Source organism: Corythoichthys intestinalis, chromosome 15 (genome assembly GCF_030265065.1).
Source record: "Corythoichthys intestinalis isolate RoL2023-P3 chromosome 15, ASM3026506v1, whole genome shotgun sequence".
Classification (NCBI taxonomy): Eukaryota; Metazoa; Chordata; class Actinopteri; order Syngnathiformes; family Syngnathidae; genus Corythoichthys; species Corythoichthys intestinalis.
Window position 1 is genome coordinate 14,484,328 of NC_080409.1, and position 20,029 is coordinate 14,504,356.

The window sequence follows — 20,029 nt, forward strand, 5'->3', positions numbered from 1 at the left end:
ACAAATGGTAAATTTTCAATCCAGTCCTGCTCAGGCTGGTATACCTCACAAACATGCCAGATTTAAAATAGATTTAACATTGTATGAGGGTGTTATCAGTCATTTTCCGAATTTGGTGTTTTGGCGAAAAAATGGAAGAATTTGGCGCCCCGCCCAGGTCAGGCCCGTGAATGAAAACACACCATTTTTATAACTTAAGATTTCATATGCCTCATGAACAGTCTCGCCAATTTTGAGAATGATCAAACTAATTCCCTAGGTGCCAAGGTGTAAAATGTGCACACTGTAAATCGATAAAAAGTTCACATTCAATCCAAAATACCCGATTTCCTGTAGGATTTGGAATGTGTGTGCAAGAGACTTTTTGGAGCAGTTTTGCACAAAGTTTTGACTCTCCAAATTTCATCACTCTATGTTAGAAAAACCTAAATGGAGAGGCCTTTTTGAAAATTTCAAGGGGGCGCCACTGAGCCATTTTCTTAAATTGTTTCGTAACGTTGCAAGATTATCGAACGTTATCCAAAGCCGCATGTATGTGCAAATTTTGGTGAGTTTTTATGCATATTCAAGCCTCCAAATGTAAACTCTTACTGTGAACCCATGAAAATTTCACATTCGATCCAAAATACCCGATTTCCTGTTGGATTTGGAATATGGGTGCAAGAGACTTTTTGGAGCAGTTTTGCATAAGGTATCTACTCCCCAAATTTCCTTGCTCTATGTTGAAAAAACCCAATAGGAAAGGCCTTTTTTAAAACTTCTTTCTGTCGCCACTAGTTGGCACTGTAGAGTTGATGCAAATGACCCCTACAAGAACCTTCAGGGTATGACTCTCAACAAACACGGAAAGTTTGGCGCAGATATGTTGCATATCTGCCGAGTTATGACTGTTCAAAATTTTTGGCGAGACAAATTGTTGACGGTCATTTTCACTTCCAGTTTGGACCTCTCCGCTTCAACGAAACCTCAATATTTTTCATCAGGGACCTGAACACATGTCTTGAGGCTCCCCTGAAACAGGTTTGAGGTCAATAGATTTTTTTCCCTTGGAGGAGGAGCCTGTCTCGTAAAGAAGGCCATTTCCTGTTCCCACTAGGGGGCGCCAGGCCTAATGGGTAATATTTCAATGCAGTCGTGTTCAGGCTGGGATATCTCATATACATGCTAGAAATGAAAAAGATTGAACGTTGTATCACGGAGTTTTTAATCATTTTCTGAATTTGGTATTTTGCCCAAAAATGGCCGACTTTGGGACCACGCCCAGGTCAGACCCTTGAGTGAAAACTCACCATTTTGAAAACTTAAGATCTCATATGTCTCCTGAATAGTCTGACCAATTTTGAAGACTATCCAACTATTTTCTTCAGCGACAAGGTCTCAAATGTAAATCGATAAAATTTCACATTTGATCCAAAATTTCCGGCTTCCTGTTGGGTTTGGAATATGGGTGCAAGAGACTTTTTGGAGCAGTTTTGCACAATGTATCGACTTGCCAAATTTCATCGTTCTACGTTGAAAAAACCTAATAGGAAAGGCCTTTTTGAAAATTTCAAGGGGGCGCCACTGAGCCATTTTGTTAAATTTTTTTGTAGATTATCAAAATTTACGCAAAGTTGCATGTATGTGCAAATTTTGGTGAGTTTTCGTGCATGTTCAGGCCTCCAAATGTAAACTCAAACTGTGAACCGATAAAAATTTCACATTTGATCCAAAATATCCGATTTCCTGTTGGATTTGGAATATGGGTGCAAGAGGCTTTTTTGAACAGTTAGGCATAAGGTATCTACTCCCCAAATTTCATTCATTCCAATATTTTTACAGGATATTCTTTTTATCCAAGTATTTTTCCCCAATAGCTATATAAATGGCTTGAGAAGGACCAGTCAGTTCATCGAGGGGGAACTATTCACAATGAGGAAAACGCGACGAAGAGAGCGGCAAAATGTCATTGTTTCTGTCTCTTTACTTCAATATTTTTACAGGATATTCTTTTTACCCAAGTACTTTCCCCAATTGCTAAATAAATGGCATGGTCATGACAAATAACAATCTTGTGCTAAATGGAATATAAAATAATAAAAATCCATTTATTCAAGACGACATGGCAAAATTACTCCATAATGGTCAAAACAGTCGACTTTACCTTTACTGTCACACCTCCCGAACGATATTTTATGACACCTAAATCGGACATATGTCATTTCCCTTCCCCGGCTTCGGAGAATGTAAACAGACCAGAAGGAGCGACAGCTAGCCGACATGCTAACCCGAACCGAGGGATGTTTCAAAGTCTTCGAAGTGGAAAATCACACATAACTAGCCTGGATTATTTGACATGACGACCCGGTTGTCGAGTTTCTTTGCGGATCGGCAAACCGCCCGGCGGAGAGCAATTTACAGTTCGTTCGCTGAAGGAGGGTGGCTGGAATTGTAGTGCAGCTAACGTGCTAACAGCTAACTGCTAATGGGCATGAGGACAGCTTTTTACATGCCTATCAATGATCAAACCTAAGTAGTCCTTTATTTAAAGGAATTTTATAGTGTTTACTTTGTAATCACTGTATTCGTATTTGACATAATACAAAACAAGATGTTTACTCACTTCCTTGTAAGTCCAATGGTCCCACAGTAAATATCCACGGTGAATGGGAACCTTTTGAAACTCCAAAAAGGCGCATACGCCTCTCCCGCATACAGAATGATTTTTCTGCAGCCGTTTGGCTGGCGTGATGCAAAAAATAAAAGTATTAATCCGCAAAATCAGCTGAATCCTTCGTCCTCATACACAACAGTACACTGTAGCGTGAAGAGGACGTCTTCTACCGTACACGTCACAGCGCCCTGTTTTCATTTAGGTCCGCCTAGATGCTCGGTGGGCGTTCCTCAAGCTTATCTATTATGTGATTGGCTAAAGATTTTACGTCATTTATATAAAGCTGTTTGGACGTGTGGGGGGCGGTCCTTTCTAACCTTGCACGGTGACGACTCTTGTCGACAACTCTGTGAGATTTTGAAAGTTTTATTCACTTTTTTGGAAAAAAAAAAGCTTTTTATTCGACAGGTTTTCTTCAAGATTTGAAGCTTCTACAGATTTGTTTGGTGACAGGGTAAGTAGAATTTTCATTTGATTAGATTAGCGTAATGTTTGTTTTTTTTAGCCTTGTTATGTAGTTTCAAACGTGGCGTTTACATTCAATAATGTGCCATGTGGCAAACGTTTTGACAGAGAAATAGTAGTTAATGTAGCATTTATATACTGTGTATATTTATTGGTGTGCATTCAAGCTCACTAAATGACAAAACGTAATATGTTTCAACGATCGTGTTCGTGAGCCATTAAAACGGGTCGCAATCGCGCGCGGTCAACGATGTGTTTACATATGTGCATTATGTTTTTGAATAAATTCGCCATGTTTTTGTGATGTTGTAAAATTCCAAATCCTCTCTGCGTAAGTTTAGTCTTCGAATGTAAACACGGCAAAAAGTAAAATAGGTCAACATGTAGTGTGTTTAGCCCTTGCCACGTGAGCTGACCGGTCGTTAGCATGTTAGCATTAGCCGCTATTGCTGATGTTATCGTTTTGACTGGAGAAAAAAAAATGCTTTCAATCTGTTAAATTTCGCGTTTCTCAAAACTTGTAAACCACAGAATTTAGTTTGTTGAACTCATCTGAGTCGACGTTTATTTATTCATTGGCATGACTACATCAAAACACCAAAAACTATATCTGTACTGCGCGATCCTCAAAATACAAGAGTTCCTATTTACAATGTACATAAGACACCGCATCTAAGGCAGAATACGCACATTTTTACATTAGTCGGAGTTTTTAAAAGTCCTCGGTTCTAGTGACCAAATTGTACGTCTGTGTGTGGATGGTAAGCCAAACTGTAGAAGTTATTTTTGTAAAAAAGCCCGCCACGTGTATCGGTGGCCTCGTTCTTTTGTGATGACGAATTAAAAATGGCTGAATCGCTCAGAAATGTGACACAAATATATCTCCATAAAAGGAGAGTAAAAAGGCATAGATACTAGAGCTGAAACTGGAGTGTAAAAACTGATCAGAGTAATTTTATTCACCTTGAGGAATAGTTTAATTTTGCCAGCTGTAAGCATCACGTTTTGCCTGGACTATTATTAATGGGACAACGCGCTGACGTCACGTGCGAGGAGAAAGTAGCATCTTGTACATAGTTTTGTGCAATAGGATGTTATTGTCTGGGGAGGTGCTCGTGTTTTTAATTCTGATTACAGGTTTGATGTCAAACGGGTGGAGCAGCCATAGGTGCTGGCAGCGTCAATCAACAATCTTTAAAAGCTGGAGGACGCTGCCACCTTGTTGCCTGATAAGCTTGTTTGGTTCCACGGTCAGTTGTTTTTTGCATTTGTTCGATAATTATCTGTGATCATCGGCTCATGACTTGTTTTTGCTCTCATTCCAGGACCTGTTTTATGAGCGGCCCTTGGATTCAGCGCCTGCATCCTTCTGAGCTTCCTCTTCTCACGTTTGCTATCTTGGCTTAGCTGCGTTGAGCAGCGCATTTTACGCCAGTTTTGTTCTGTTGTGTGGTCGCTAATAAGTATTATTCATCGCAACCAGAGTTTGTCTGCTCGAATATTAACTCTTACAATGTGGTAACGGAGTTATTAAGTGGATTATTTTTTGGGGAGAAGTAATTTGTTATTGTGAGCAATTAATTTTACAAATAAAGGTTATTGAGACTGATTATGAGATAACAATTTTAATAAAAATTCCTAATGGGTTTATGTTGATATCTTTTAGATTGTTGAGCAACAGCAGACAAGCGGCATCTGGACATCCAGCTTTCTGTGGAGCTGATTATGTTGAGAGACAAACGCAGCACGATGAATCGTAAGTTATAGTGGAAATATTATGAATTGTACTGGTCTAAGGAAACATGTTGGTGCTAATTTATTGTATTGTTGTTGTTTTTTTTTTTTTTTATAGGTCGGGGTACTGGGTACCGTCATCGTGTATGCCAATGGCCAGTTTCGCAGCTGACAGGAAAATGTCACAAACTGGTCATTCCACCCAAGTCTTCTGATAAGAAGGTAGCTTTTTTTTTTTTTTTTCTGATGCAATACTTTATGAATATAAATACTGTTAATGCAGTCATCGTAGACAGATGATATGATAAGTAAAGATCGGTAAAAGCAATAATGTACTAATGTGATCTAATTTTCTGACTTGTTGCAGTTTGCTCTTCTTGTGGGAGATTCCCATCTACGAGCCATAGCTGATGGTTTTGTGAAGATGCCAGAGGGAGATCTGTCCTTTGGCATTATGTCTACTCCGGGTGCTACTGCGATGGAAGAGAAGATGGAGCTTGCTAACGTGAAGTTGCCCCAAGTGCCTGATGTGGTGTGTGTCCTTGCTCCCAGCAACGATCTGACACAGACCAAGAGTCATGAAAGAGCTGGTGTTGGATTCAGGAAACTGTTGGCTGTTGCGCTTAGTCAGTGCTCCAATGTAAGTGTGTAGTTACACTACATTATGATGACATGACCTGTTTTGTTGCAGTAACATTTGTGTATTATGTCACAGATGAATTCTGTCTAATGACATTTTTTTTTTTTTTTTTGGGGGAATAGGTTGTAGTTGTGGATTTTCCTCCACGTTACAACATGGAGATGTATCCTCAGGAGATGCTGCGTCAGGAGTACAGACGTGTTGCTGCTGAAGTGGGAGTAAAGTATCTGTCTGCAGTGGAGCATTTCTCCTTGGATAAATCTGAACTGTGGGCCCAAGATGGTGTAAGTTGTTAGATCAATGTCATAGTCAGCTGTCTGATCTGTTTAAAGTTTACTTGTAGGGCTGTAACGATACAAAAATTCATGACACGATTCGTATTATTTTTGAGCCATGATTGGATACACAAAACGATTTTGTTTAAATGTGAAAAATATTTTCCAGTACTTAAATTACATTAACACTAACAATTTATGGAAGGAGTCACCTAAAATGTAACACTAATGCGCAAAAATGATACAATTCTATACCCCACCCCCAAAATATAATAACAATAATAATAATGCTCTTTGGGGGGGATGATTCTTTGAGCCAAAAAATTAGGCGGGTGGAAAAAAAAGTAAGATTTTGACAGGTTTAGACATTTAAACTTGTGTTGCTGATTTAAAAGTACAAGTAAAAGTTTTTTCTCTTTATGAAAAAATAATGAACAAATGGACTTTTGACAGTAATACAAAATCTAAATGAATTAGTGATTGTATAAAATAGATGTAACAAAGTAAATATTTAGTTCAATTAATAAGACTGGTATGTTTGATGTTTGAAATGATTATATGAATTAAATATGTCTGATCTTTACAGGTTCATTTGTCTGACACTGATGGAATGCCTATCCTCGTTCAACTGCTGTGGAAGGCGTCATATACGGTGAGTTTGATAGATCTGCATCATGAGACTTAATAGAAGTGTTTTTTGGGGGGCGTTGCAAGTTCTCAAGATAGCTACTATCTGTAGCTATTTAAGTATTGGAAGTGTATGTGGTTGTATGTTAATTGGTAACTTGTACATGGTGTCTATTTTGTTGCTTTTTTTTACTATCAGGCAACACGTGACGTGGTTCAAGTCCCTCGGCCTGTGACTGTTCCTGTTAGATCAGCATTGAAGTGTGTTCCTGCTACAGTAGCACCTGAAAAAAGTTCTGCCATTGTGAGGGGAGTTGAGGTTACACCACCTCCTGCAGTGAACCTTGATGAGTGGACAATGGTTGGCTCAAAGGTAAAAAATAAATAAATGAATCTAATGATCATTAATAATTGAAAGAAGGGACATGTAGTAAAAATACAGCACATATATATCACATTCATGAAATGTTTATATTTAAATGTGATACTAACAATTTTCACCTTTACCACAGCGGCGCGCAATGGGATCAAGTTCATCTCATGTACCTCCCAAGAGAGAAAGTCTTCACCAGCAGGTATTCAATGTTTGTTTTCCATAAATGTACATTTGCTGTTATTTAAGAAAGCCTTCACCAGCATGTATTCAGTGTTTGTTTTCCATAAATGTAAATTTGCTGTTATTTAAGAAAAACTGTAATGTGTTTTGTATCTGTATTTAGCCTGTGGTGAGAGACTGCTTCATCCCACTAAACCCTGTCCGGTTCAGCCATGCCCTACTTGAGGAGATGGACAAACTTACTCCATCAGCTCTACAGCAACCAGATGTGACGGCTGTTCCAAGACGCAACCCGGTAATGTTATAGACATGATTTAAGATAAAAAATTGTGATGTTTTAAAATTAAGTGGTAATATAATAAATTTTAAAATTATCCGAAAAGTAATGGATGTATTTATTTCCATTTAGTTGCTGTGTAAGAAGCAGAGGTCCACGGTGGCTGAGGTCAAGCGGAGACCCAATCAACGACAGGTTAGTAATATACACTGGAGTACCAACAGAGATAAGGGGTTGTACAGTGCATCACAAAAGTGAGTACACCCCCTCGCATTTCTGCAGATATAGTTCAATATCTTTTCATGGGACAACACTGACAAAATGACAGTTTGTCACGATGAATAGTATGTGTATTAATTAGAGCTGTCCCGACTAGTCGACGTCATCGATGACGTTAATCAGTCGACGAGCACAACATCCCGTCGACGGTTAATGAAGGGTTAAAAAAATATATGCGTGGAAAGTTAGAATGTCGGATGCTCTGTTTGCAAGCGGGGAAAGCGGCACAAAGCCAAAAAAAGCACACCAGAGTGTCCAAAACATTGACTTATTTCAAAGAAACAAAGGAGAGTACACTCTTCTGTCCTGTCTCTTCAATGCCAAGCTTGGCTGCACGTCGGCTGTGAATAAACACCTCAAGCGCCTTCACCCAGTTTGTAATTTTTTTTTTTTTTTTTTGTACACCAGAGGGTGCTGTCGCCTTACTAAATAATAATGTTTCATTGACAATGGGCCTATAAGTGCTATGAGTATTGTTCTTAATGCTAATTGAAAGGTTTATTTCATGTTATGGTTTATTTTATGGTATAGAAAATTATATAAGGTTAAAAGGTCATAAATATATACAGTGATTGTACTCAAGGGAGAGATTGTCAATGATAAGGTAATAAATTAAGGTAAAGGCAATTCATATAGGCAATTCATTCATCAAAAGTTTTTGTTAATTTCTAATTGTGTTGCTTTATTTGTGTGCACCGTAGTTCTTACGGTGTGTTTACATCAAGGATGGAATAAAAGTTGTAAACCATCAGTTTAAGAGACCATCTTTTCAATCGGGATGCTACACCAGTTAATTCTATCAGCATTTGAACTCATTGTTTATTTGTGATTTATTATTGTTATTTACGTGTTTATTTGTACTTTAATAAATAATTTGAGTGTTCCAATATGTTTTGTGTGAATTGATAAGCGTCAACAAAAATTTCATTGCTAAATTAGTTTAAAAAAAAAAAAAAAAAAAAATTAATTATTAGATTAGTCGACTAATCGTAAAAATAGTCTGCTGACTAATCGGGAGAAAATTAGTCGTTTGGGACAGCCCTAGTATTAATATCTAAACCCCTGGTAACAAAAGTGAGTACACCTTTTTGAAAAAACACAAAGACAGCGGTCATCCACGTCGCCACACAGGACGAGAGCTCTCGTCCTGTGTGGCGACGTGGATGACCGCTGTCTTTGCGCTTTGCCCGTACGCTTTGGATGGCTTGTTTTTTCCTGTCCGGTCCATGGAAGACTTTGCTAGACTCTTCAAGCCTATCCGGTCTGGTCAGGGCAACCTAGCGGTGTTAACAAACGACCTGTACAACACAAAGGACGCAAAACTCTTCTATTCATCAGACGCACTCATTGACGCCGTAGTCACTTTGACATCATCGCAACGCAGAAGCATAACTCAAGCTTTATCCAACAACTATGCCTGTCGCTATAACAAATTTCAGTAATCAATATATTGTCTCCTAAATTACTGCAATATGCAATGTTATTGCCGTTTTTGTAACTTATTCAAACACGAATATTGGGACAATACATCCTAATCACTTATTGAAATGTAGAAAAATTGTTCTTGGATAAAACACGAGCTTAAAATGTATAAATATTAAATAAAAACACTGCATAATGATTCATTTTAGAGTTGGTTATGTGCAGAATATGAAATGGGTGAGAAACCCACTGTCATTTTTGTTGTTCGCCACTTGGAGCCCATTAAGTGTTAATTTAATCCAAAATGACTGTCATCTTGTACTGCAAAGTGCTCATGCAACAAATTTGAAGCAAAGTTATTAAACATATCATGGCCAATAAAATTTTTCATAATGGGTGTCATTTTTAAATTTATTCTTAGTGTAGAACCTGAAGTATATACGATTGCCTCCAGAAATCTGAACATAAAACGCTTTTATTTTGAAATGTTCACATGAACTATGTTACCAAAGACACTAACCGTAAACTTTACCGTCAGTAAAAAGAAAGCACCTCTCTGTCGTCATGCATGTTGTATCAATAAGTTTTTTTTTTTTTTGTTCGCATCGGTTGCAAATTCTTTAATCCAGTGCCAGTGAGTCTTCATGTTTAATGTGTCACCTTTTAACTGCAATTTTGCATTGTGGAGTCATGTTTTGTAGGAGTATAAAGTGGTTAGTACATAGTTTTTTTTCCATTAGCCTCAATGTAGCAATGCTAATGTTTTACAATGTTTAATATAGAAGTGTTTCCTTGTTTTGTATGTCTGAACTTTAATTCCACTGTGTGTTGATGGCCAATAAACATTTGTGAAATCTGGACTCTCATTTGTAATCAACATGCACATGTGCCGAGTGCATGCAGCACACGCAAGCACATATACACGTGGCGATAAATCGCAGCTGGGAAAATGATTGCCATCATTTTTATTTCTTGTGCGATATTTTGTCTTATTGCATATCGCGACAGGTCAACCACAAATTAAGAGATTATTTTATATCATGTATTTTTTTCTTTTACAGAGGGGCGCATCCAGTGCTGTTGTGAAGTCACCTGGAATGAGTAGTGTGAAGGTGCAGTTTGTTGACAATGATCGCTCGCAAGGAGGCAACAAAGGTAAGTGTGTTGAGGAACATCGCTTGCAAGGAGGCAACAAAGGTAAGACTAAGTCTCTTTCTGTTAGGGTTCGTGATATTAAGAGGTCAGTTCGTGGGAGTTTCCACCAAGGAGACGCTCGGTTTGAATTTAGAGGTGTTCAGTGTATGGCTATTAGTCTAGTAGCTGTCGCTAAACATACCACCCACAGTGTGTTTTCATGGCAGTCAGCTGACCTTGATCGGGTTGTAACATTGGGTGATGAGTTGTATTCTTCTCTGAGAAAGAATAATAAGATCAGTGGAGGATCTGAGCTTCTTTGTGTTCCAGATTTACCCAAGCAGCAAGTTATTGATGGCGAGAGTTTTGACTTTGAATATGGTGATTTTGTAACTGGTGATGTAAATGTGGTTAGTGGAGACCTTGTTGTGGCAGGAGTGTTGACTCCTTTAAAGGATGGTTTGGCACAGATTTGTGGAAAGTATGACACTTGCTTTCTGACATTGAATTGCAATAATTAAGGAGAATGGAATGTACGCTGTGGTAGATTCTCATTCTCGTAATACAAATGGGATGGTTGATGTAAATGGATTCAGTGTTGTTGTGGTGTACTGGTGCCTTGATCTTGTGTTTGACCATTTTGTCAAGTTAGCAAATATGATGAACCTAACACAGAACTTTTTTGAGATTGCAGGTGTACGCGTTATTCCCACTGCTCCCGCCGTCAACTCCACATTGCTCTTTGGCTCTACTGTTACACAGACTGAGCAAGTAATATTTCCCAGCAATGATCTTCCAGATGTTTTTATCAGTAATGTAACAGAAAAAGAACTACAATTTGTCCCTCTAAGAGAAAATGTAGCACAAGTGCTGTGTACACGGTTAAATATTGAATTACAAAAGGTTGATTCAAAATCTACCCAAGTTGGCCATTTAGGTAAACCTTGTAAAAATGAGAAAGTAGTTGGTGATGGGAATTGTTTCTTCAGAGCAGTCAGTCAGGCCGTCAGCGGTACGCAAAACTATCATAGAAAGATTAGACTTGCAGTAGTGAAGCAGATAGAAAAAAATGCAATCTTGTATCAGGGTCTTCTGAGAAGTGAGTATTCCTCTGTGGCTGAATACTTGAGCAATTCAAAAATGGGTTATGTTGGTAGTTGGGCTACAGAAATTGAGATTCAAGCAGCTGCCGATTATTTAGAAATGAGTATATTTACATATCATCAGGATCGCTGGATTGAATATACTTGTAGTGCAATGCAGTTTTCCAATCAGGCACTGTATTTAGAAAATGTAAATGCCAACCATTATGAAAATGTAGTATGCGTTCATCTGCCACAAAGTCACAAATGTTATGGCTATTGTGAAGTATACACAACTCCATCAGTCTACAATATCAGACGACAGACTAAAAAAGACAGCAATGTGATTGATTCAAATCGTGTGACTTCAAATGTAAGTAGTATAGTAGATGCTGATGTGGACACACAAGTGCAAAGACCTGGTATTTGTGTCTCTAATTATTTGAAAAACAAGTATAACAGGCATAAAAGAATTAAATATCAGGAAGATTCATCCTATAGGAATGTACGTAGTAAATTGAATAAAATGGCCTATATTTCACAGCAAGACGGTGTACAAAGCAAGAATAAGAAGAAATACCATGAAGATAGAATTTATCAAGAAAAACAAAAAAAAAGAGGTATCCAAAAATATAAGGACGATGCTTTGTTTAAACAATATTTAAAAGCACGCGGTATCCAAAAATATAAGAACGATGCTTTGTATAAACAACATTTAAAAGCACGCGGTATCCAAAAATATAAGAACGATGCTTTGTATAAAGAACATTTAAAATCACGTAGTATCCAAAAATATAAGAACGATGCTTTGTTTAAACAACATTTAAAAGCACGTGGTATCCAAAAATATAAGGACGATGCTTTGTATAAACAACATTTAAAAGCACGCGGTATCCAAAAATATAAGGACGATGCTTTGTATAAACAACATTTAAAAGCACGCGGTATCCAAAAATATAAGGACGATGCTTTGTATAAACAAAATTTAAAAGCACGCGGTATCCAAAAATATAAGGACAATGCTTTGTATAAACAGAATATTAGGGCTTACAGCAAAGCTAAGTACAGTGCCAATTTGGAGCATCGCAACCGTGTTAGAAAATCAAACAGGTTGAAAAAGCAAGAAATTAAAGAAAAGTCTGAACAGTTTGATTTTGTCATGAAACAATTTCTTGATAAAGTCAAGCACGGTCCAGATTTTGTTTGCTGTGTTTGTCATAGGTTGTTGTTTAAAAATCAAGTTTTAGGGTGCAAAATAGATGATTACAAAACCAAAGCTATAGCTTCAGTAGCATTAAAGTGCATCACTGAGGACTATTTACACCAATGTAGTGGAAAGTGTGATTTGCCCTGTCAGTATACAGATACAGCCAGAGGTCAACTTTGGATTTGTTATTGTTGTCATTGTAAAATTAATAAAGGTGAGGTTCCCCCTGAGAGTAGAATTAATAATCTTGAACTTGAGCCTATTCCAGCAGAATTGGCTTGTTTAAATAGTTTAGAACAGCATTTGATTGCTTTACATATTCCATTCATGAAGATGTTAGCATTGCCTAAAGGTGGGCAAAATGGAGTTCATGGTCCTGTTACTTGTGTTCCTGCTAACATCGTGCAGACTGATAATTTACTTCCTCGTAATGAAATGGATGGTTCTTTAATTGGAGTTAAATTGAAACGTAAACTAACATATAAAGGACATTATGAATATCAATTTGTTGATAGTGTGCGAATTAGGCAGGCGTTGCAATATCTTAAACTAAATAATAAGCATTACAAAGATATAGAATTTAATAATGCATGGCTGAATACCTTTTGTAAGGGAACTGAAGTGGAAACTACAGGGAATGAAAATGATGGCCATGTAAAAAGTCTAGAAGCATCTCCAGATTTGGCTGAAGATGAACTGCTGCATGACAGGCAACAACACTGTATGTTTCAAGACACATGTCTTATGCCAGTGGACATTGGTCAGGAAGTGTTGGACCAGTATGTTGATAATGTATTAAATGTAGCTCCAGCTGAGGGAAACAATCCAGTCAAATTGCTTTCAGATATGACTAATGAAGCAAAGTGCTTTCCAGTATTGTTTCCTCAAGGAATTAACACATTTCATGAACGAAGGCAGCACAAATTAACATTGGCACGTTATTTTAACAACAGAATTTTACATGCTGATGGTAGATTTGCCCGTAATGTAGAATACATATTTTATGCTCAGTACATGTCAGAGTTACAACAAGTTATTTCAAATGTGTCAATAGCATTAAGAAAAGGGAAGGGTAGGCAAGGTTTCCAACAAGTCGATGTTAACATTTTAAATGATGATGCATTTTTTAAAAATCTGTTGGAGTTTGACAATGGGTATCGTTTTCTTAAACCTATTAGAGGGACTCCAGCATTCTGGCAGGCAGCACAGAGTGATTTGTTGGCTTGTGTTCGACAGCTCGGCGTTCCTACTTGGTTTTGTTCATTTTCCTCTGCTGATATGCGTTGGAAAAATCTTCTGTGTAGCATTTTAATGCAGGAAGGTCGAACAGAAACATTGGAACAGTTAGAATGGGCTGACAGGTGTGAACTTTTGCGTCACAATCCTGTCACAGCCGCAAGAATGTTTGATTTTCGTTGGCATTGTTTCTTAAGGGAGGTTCTCATGTCTCCTGCAGAACCTATTGGTAAAATTAAAGACTACTTTTACCGCATTGAATTTCAACAGCGTGGTTCTCCTCATGTTCATTGTTTGTTCTGGATAGAAAATGCCCCAGTGATTAATAAAAACAGTGATGAAGAGGTTGTTGCATTTATTGACAAGTATGTCACTTGTGAGCTGCCAACACAAGACAAAGAGTTACTTGACATTGTGACAAATGTACAGCAACATTCAAAACGACATTCAAAAACTTGTCAAAAGAAAAACAAAGTTTGTCGTTTTAATTTTCCCAGACCACCATCATGCAGAACATTTATATGCCATGAGAAAAGTGTAGAAAATCTGGAGACGTGCATGTGTCATGCTGAAAACGCAGATGACAAGACGCCCTGTGATTGTAAAAAAGACAAAGTTTCCAAAGAGCAAGCAGCAACAATCCTGGCTTCAGTCAAAAAAGCTCTTTCTGATGAAACCAAAATCTTTGAGAGTCTGGAGCATTTGTTTCAGAGTGTAAATGTCAGTCAGGAAGTTTTTGAAGAGGCCTATAAATCCTGTGCTCGAGGCACACAAATAGTAATGAAAAGAGAGATTAATGAAGTTTGGATCAATCAGTACAGTAAGCCACTTTTAAAGTGCTGGAATGCTAACATGGACATCCAGTTTGTTGCAGATGCATATGCATGCGTGGTGTACATTATTTCTTATATCTCAAAAGCAGAGAGAGAAATAGGACTGTTGTTGGGGAATGCACAAAGAGAAGCAGCTGGAGGAAATGTGAGTGCAAAAGAAGCCTTAAAGAACCTTGGCAGTGTTTACCTGCACAACAGAGATGTGTGCGCTCAGGAGGCTGTATACAGGTTGACACCAAATTTACATCTCAAGGAATGTTCAAGGAAGGTTGTCTTTGTTCCAACAGGTGACAATGTGGTCAAAATGAGTCTGCCTTTAAGTGTATTAAAGCAAAAGGCACTATCACATGATCTTACCTCTGAAAACATTTGGATGATGAGTTTGGTTGACCGTTACAAGAATAGGCCAGACAATGCTGTGTTTACTGACATGTGCCTGGCAACTTTTGCTTCTGAATATCGTATTCTGAGCAAAAACGAGAAATCGCAAATACAGATTAGATTGAAAAATGATTGTGGATTTGTCACGAAAAGAATTAGAACACAGCCTGCTGTTGTTCGGTACATGCGCTTTTCAAAGACAAAAAATCCAGAATTATTTTATCGTAGTATCATGCAGTTGTTCCTTCCCTATCGTGCAGATGCGCAACTTAAACCTCCCAAATGTGAAACTTTTGAACAATTTTACAATAATGGCCAAGTAAAGTTTTTCGATGGGTCCAGACATCCGGTCAAGTTTGTTGTTGACACCAATAGAAGCAAATTTGAACTTGAAGCAGATCAGCTGGATGACTTTCAAAAGTCAGTTGAAAGCAATGGTGAACTGGAAGATGCCTGGTGTGAGTTGTGTCCTGAGCAGGAATTAGAGTGTTTAGAGACTCTGCAATTGAGGACCCAACAAGAACAGCCAGATGTGGAACTTTTAGAATGTATTCCTGAATTAGCAGTCAATTGCCCACAAATTTCCCATTTAGAAAAGAGAAACATCTTGTCGAGAAAAGATGGTTTGGCATTGATTCGGTCTTTGAATGATACACAACGTTGTATTTTTTATAATATTCGACAGTGGTGCATTCAAAAAGTAATAGGGGAAAAACCAGCACCACTACATGTATTCATTACGGGTGGTGCTGGTACTGGAAAAAGCCATTTAATCAAGGCCATCCAGTATGAGGCAACAAGATTGTTGTCTACTGTGTGTAGTCAACCTGATAGCATGTGTGTTTTATTAACAGCTCCCACAGGTATTGCTGCTTTTAATCTTCAGGCATCAACAATTCATGCCACCTTTAGCATAGGAAAGGATGTACGCTTACCGTATACTCCTTTGGGTGAAGAGAAGTTAAATTCTCTACGCGCCAAATACAATGATCTGAAGATCCTAATCATTGATGAGATCTCCATGGTAGATCACAGGTTGTTAACGTACATCCATGGGAGACTGAGACAAATTAAACAAACTGGTGATTTTTCACCATTTGGAAATGTCAGTGTCCTTGCTGTAGGGGACTTTTACCAGCTGCCTCCCGTTAAAGGGAAACCCCTGTATGTTACTGACCCAGGTGTTGACCTATGGTCCTCTTTATTTAAGGTTGTGGAACTGAACACTGTTGTTCGGCAGCAAGATCAGTTGTTTGCAAAGTTATTGAACAGAATCAGAACTCGGTCCAAAGAAACTCCAATGCTACTCAGTGATATTGAGACACTTAAGCACTGTGAAAGTGGTGAAGTCAGCTCAGCATTGCATATCTTCCCGACAAATAAACAAGTAAATCAACACAATCTTCAGGAGTTATTCAGGACTTGCCCTGAATATGTTAAAGTAGAAGCTCAAGATTTTGTTCACAACAAGAAAACGGGAAATCTCGAGTTGATTAGTGGACATCATGCGAAGGCATATAACACATGTTTGGAGGAAACTCTACTATTGGGAATAAATGCACGTGTTATGTTGTGCAAGAATGTGGATGTTGTGGATGGTCTAGTAAATGGGGTGTGTGGCACTGTGACGCATATCATAACCTCAGACAACAGCTTTCCTCAAAGGGTGTATGTCAAGTTTGATAAAGATCAGGTTGGTTCACAGAGGAGGAAACAATCAGCTACTGCTTCTGTTGATCTGATGGCCTCTACATACATAGAGCCAGAAGAGGAAAAGGTCACTAGTAAAGGTGGATTACGTCGACAATTTCCACTTAAACTGGCTTGGGCTTGTACAGTACATAAAGTACAGGGCCTAACAGTAGACAGTGCTGTGGTGTCTTTGAATAAAATATTTTCAGCAGGACAAGCATATGTGGCGTTAAGCCGCGTGAGAAGCTTGTCTGGATTAATTATTCAAGACTTTGCAGAGGAACACATTTATTGTAAAAACAACATTAAGGAGGCAATTCAGAGAATGCCTCCTTTTTTTGTTGAATCCGCACCAAGTCAACCACATACCTTCTCTGTGTTTTTGATGAATGTGCAAGGACTGATTGAGCATGCGCCAGATTTAGCTATATGCACAGAGCACTTACAGCCTAACTGTATTGCGGTAACAGAAACATGGCTACCAAACCTTCCAGCATCTGAGATCATAAAGGTTGATGGCTATAGTTTTCACAGCTGTCCACGAACTTTATCATATTCTGGCAATAATCCTCTGTTTATAAATTTGCAATCCCAACAACATGGAGGTGTTGGCGTATTTAGTGCAAATGATGTCACCTTTGACATAATTCAGGTACCACATTTCAATTTGGAGTGTGCAGTCAGCAAATATGGTCATCACGATATATTAGTTGCTGTCATTTATCGACCTCCATCTTATCACATGTCTTTGTTTAAAGAGCACCTCAGCAAGTTATTTGATTTGTTAGAGCCACTAAGTAACACCATTGCTGTCATGGGTGATTTTAATGAAGACATTCTAAAGTCCTCCAGCGTCTGTAAATTTGCTGAAGATAGGGGGTACGTTCAACTAGTCACACAGCCCACAACAGAAAGAGGCACATTGATTGACCATGTGTATGTAAAAACAACACAGTATGAGGTTGAGACTTCAGTTGTGCCTACCTACTTTAGTGACCATGAGGGCATTGTTTGCCATTTTAGGGACAAAAATACGTGAAGTAATGAAATATTTATATGTAAATTGTTATTTATATAAGTGTAAAATGAAGTATATGAAAAACGGCGGGTTCTTTTTCCCTACATTACAACAGCAATGATCAATATGCTGTTGTATTGTAGGTTTTGCTATCCCTTCAGTGTAATGTCAAAAAAGCAAAAGACACTGGTAATGGTACTCCTGGTTTACTGGGATGGGGTTCAATTCCCTGCAGTGTCCTGCTGACTATGTCATTTTCCTGGAGGTAAAATTACCAAATATACAAATACTAATAAATAACTAATTAAAATGCAAAAATATTTAAAAAACAAGCTTTTTTTCCCCCTACTTATAACAACATTGTTGATCAATATGCTATTGTATTGCAGGTTTTCTCTTCAGTGTAATGTAAAAAAAAAACAACCAATAAAATATGTACATGCTAAATTTCTATGTTCAATATGTTGTACTTGGTCTGACGATGCACTGGTGGCTCTGCAGTACACTGGCAACGCATTCAGCGTTAGGCCCACCTCTCGCAAGTTCACTACTGGAATAGGCTCAAGTCTGACTTGCGACTCTGTGTCAAATTAAGTTGTATTGGAGATAAATATGTGGTATTAACACAATAAAAAAGGATGTAATGCAAAAAAATACAAGAAATTGTATAAATTTACAGTTTGATGTTGGAAAAATGTTACCTCTCCTGCATTTGCATTTTAAAAATGTTTTGCATTAAAATTGCAAATGTTTGTCTCTCCTGCAGAAAAAGTAGCAGAGCTTGAAGCAACAGAAGTCTCCAGTCCATCCCTGCCAGATATTCAGAAATGATACTTCCAACCATCTGTGATCTTTGTTCCAGTCCAATTTTTCACAGTACTACTGCTCTGTTTTCTACAGTTTTTAGTGCAGGTTGAAGTTATCTTCTCACTCCTCCCTTTCATTGTTCTTGTTCAGCTATTTTTAGTTTTCTCTCGCATTCTAGGTTTAGTTTGTGGAATAATTTAAATTGTCATTTTTGACTGTGTGATTTAAATGTATTGTTTTCACCATACTTCTGCCCATTCAGGTCTATGTAACCTTCTGAGATTTTGTTTGTTTCATATATTAAAAAAATATTTACCTGTTCTCTACTCCCCTTATTTTGTGGTCGCCTATCTTTGTGTCTCCACCAAGTGTGAAACATTCACATGAAATGATGTACTGTGAACATGAATATATTATGTACTTGATATTTACAGATGGCTTAGCTGTGAATATAGTTAAAATGATACTGTGCAATTTTGCACAAGGGATCAACTCCCAAAATTTAATTGCTCTACGTTAAACGTAATTGGAGAGGCATTTTTGAAAAATTCAAAGGGGCACTGTTAAACCATTTGTTACAATTCTTCACAAGATTGCAAAATTATTGAAATTTACGCCAAGCCACATAGATGTTCAAATATTGGTTTTCAAGCATGTTAAGGACTCAAATTCTGCAGCCACTAGTTGGCGTTGCAGACTCCCACCAAGTACGGGAAGTTTGGCGCACCTATCTTGCATATCTGCTAAGTTATGGCTGTTTAAAATGTGTGGCGAGACAAAATGGCTTTTCCTGTTCCCAATATGGGGCACCATGGCTAATGGGTAATATTTCAATGCATTTGTGTTCAAGCCGAGGTATCGCTCATGCATGCCATATATGAAATAGATTGAATGTTCTATCAGGAAATTATTGGTCATTAACTGAATTTGGCGTGTTGCCCAAAAAATGGCCGACTTTGGTACCCCAATCAGGTCAGGCCCATGAATGAAAACTCACCATTTTCATAAGTTAAGATCTCATATGTCTCCTGAACAGACTGACCAATTTTGAAGACAATCCAACTAGCCCCAGAGGCACCAAGGCCTCAAATTCTGCTGCCACTAGTTGGCGCTACAGAGTTGATGCAGATGACCACTACAGGACTCTTCAGGGTAAGACGCTGACCAAGCATGGCAAGTTTTGCGCAGATATCTTATATATCTGTCAAGTTATGACTGTTCAAAACTTGTGAGACAAAATGGCTACAATCATTATCACTTTCCTGTTTGTACCCCACCGCTTCAACGAAACCTAAATATTTTTCATCAGACACCTGAACACATGGCTTAAAGTTCCCCTGATACAGTTTTGAGGGCAATAGATTTTTTTCCCCTTAGAGGAGTAACCCGTCCCGTAAAAAAGGGCGTTTCCTGTTCCCACTAGGAGGTGTTAGGCCTAATGGGTAATATTTCAATGCACCCGTGTTAAGGGTGGGATCCCGCACATACATGCCAGATATGAAAAAGATTGAAAGTTGTGTCAAGGAGCTATTAGTCATTTTGCCGAAAAAATGGCCAACTTTGGCACCACGCCCAGGTCAAACCCATGAATGAAAACGCACCAATTTGAAAATTTTAGATCTCCTATGTCTCCTGAATAGTCTCACCAAATTTGAAGATGATCCAACAAACTCCTTCTGTGACAAGGTCTCAAATGTGCACCCTGTTAATT

At 38.1% G+C, this 20,029-nt stretch overlaps 1 pseudogene; it reads left to right on the forward strand.

Moving 5' to 3' along the window:
• The first annotated feature begins 2,912 nt into the window (after window positions 1-2,912).
• On the forward strand, window positions 2,913-18,328 carry LOC130931540 (uncharacterized; annotated as a pseudogene).
• Window positions 18,329-20,029: the final 1,701 nt, after the last annotated feature.